Source organism: Galeopterus variegatus, unplaced genomic scaffold, assembly GCF_000696425.1.
Source record: "Galeopterus variegatus unplaced genomic scaffold, G_variegatus-3.0.2 Scaffold3717, whole genome shotgun sequence".
Taxonomy (NCBI): domain Eukaryota; kingdom Metazoa; phylum Chordata; class Mammalia; order Dermoptera; family Cynocephalidae; genus Galeopterus; species Galeopterus variegatus.
In genome coordinates, this window is record NW_007729828.1 from 130741 (window position 1) to 133078 (window position 2338).

Below are 2338 nucleotides of genomic sequence, written 5' to 3' on the forward strand. Positions count from 1 at the left end.
CGGTGGGAGCGCCGCCACGCTCCCAAGCGGTGCACTCTCCAGTGCGCCACCGGGCCAGCCCATCAAGTCTTCTTTCTCATAGACTAAGTTCCTACTTACACATGACTTTTTTTCAGGTTCTCTATCCTTATANGACACTGAAATGCACATGTCTGCCCCGTCTTTTCTAACTATGTAGGTTTAAAGTGGAATTGGGGACTCTCCATGTTTACCAAACACCCATGTATGAATTTGAATGTGGGTGTTTTGTAAGATCACACAGTGAAATCCTGCTTTAACTCATTTTTAATTGTCCTCTTATCACCATTTCGCCAATTTCAAAACCTTTTCTTTTCTCTAAACCCCAATATCCACTATCTACAGATGACCTTGCCTATTCCTTTTCAGAGAACAAGGCAACTTAGGCGAATTTCTTCAGTTTCCATCCTTTGACAACCACTAAGAATGTCTCTCTTTTTTTTTTTCTGAATCCATCCTTGCAACCCTTCTCTTTATATTAGGAGAAAGAGAACATTCTATCCAAGGTTGACACTGTGTCCTATGCCCTGTGCCCTGATGGTCTCTACAATCCCGTCATTCAGAAGACAACTCCTCCTCCTCCAAGTCCCATCACTCTTCCTCTGTCCTTCCCTCTCTCCCTCCTTCTCTCTCTCTCTCTCTCTCTCTTCTCCTCCCCGCCAATAATTCTTTACCTTTCCTGTTGTTATCATTCTTATTATTATTGATATGAAGGTTTATTTCTCTTATGGATTGCTAAACTTCTTGAGGACAGGGCCCACATAGTCATCTCTGTATACCTACAAAGCATCTAGCCAATCCTGTATTCATAATGAGCCTTCAGTAAATTCTAGCTGAATAAATGATTAATTGTTCTCCCTAAAATGAAACAAAATTGAATTGGTTGCTTTGTCCTTATGTGTGGTTCTCAATTGAATTTTTTTCTGAATCATGGAGATGATGATCCCTATCCTGGATTAAAGGATTAGAATATCAGTTGGAGAGCTGTTCCTAGCCATCAACAATCAGAAAATGTGATGAACTCTTCCCATTCACAAGAGCAATTAAAACTATTTAGTAATAACTTTTACAAGAAATGTGTGATATTTATACATAGGAAACCACATTTGTTAAGACATAAAAGAAACCTTGAATAAATGGAAAAGTGTATTTTTATGTCTGGGACCTAAAGGCTGAATATTGTAAAAATGTCAATTCTTCCAAAATTACTTTATAGTTTTCAAGCCATTAAAAAAACAAACCCAGAATATGATAACACTTTTGATTTTCTATCTTGGCCAAGGGGAGGGGACAGTTCCAGAGGCTTCCATGTGGTGTTCGCACTATGCTATTCCTTATTCCACAGATCAAGGAACCCATGAGATGGTTCAGCTAATTATTAAGTATGTACATTTCAATTATAAACTTGAGGCTTGAGGAAATGAACACTGGATGAGTTTGTGAACACAGTGGGCCCATTGTGAGCAGGCTCAAGATTAGGACTCCATTTACTACCTGGACCCCATTGGCTGCTTCTCTAACGGGAAGGTCATTGTGACACTTCCTTCAGTGTCAGCTTGTACCATTGTGTCCAATTGTCCTCAAAATGCCTGGCTATTCTCCTTTCTTCAATGTATGATATATTAGTCCATTTCCTGTTGCTGATAACAGAATACCTGAAACTGGGTAATGTATAAAGAAATGAAATTTATTTCTTATGGTTTTTCAGGTTCAGCATACTTTACCTAGTCTTTTAACATTGGAATCCCTCCAGGCTCAGTCCTAGACTTCTTTCTCATAATTCTATATTTACTGCCCAGATGATCACTTTGTTTGACCATGGTTTCAATTGCCTTGTACATTACAGTGATACCCAAATCTGTATTTGCAGAGCCACCTATACAACTGCCAGTTTGACATCACATCTTGAATATGTAATGAGCATTTTAAACTTTAAAGATCCAGTATGGAACTCATAATCTTCCTCCAAGTCTTTCTATCTCTATTCAAAGCGCCACCACCCCTCTAGATGTTCAAGCCACAAACTGGTATAATCTATATCTCAGTGTCCCTCAAACCCATATCAAATATATCACCAAGGCTTGTGAACTTCTAAAAATGCCTCCACTTAGTTTATTTCTCACAAGTTCATCACTACCATCACCACAACCATCCCAATCCAAGTTCCAATAATCTTTTCCTGACTACTAACATACCCATTTAAATTTCTATTTGAGTGTCTAGTAGGCATCTCAAAATGAGGATGTCCTAACAGAACACTTGATTATTCACCCCAATGAGTTCTTTTCTCATCTTCTTAATGGGAAAAAATTACCACCAT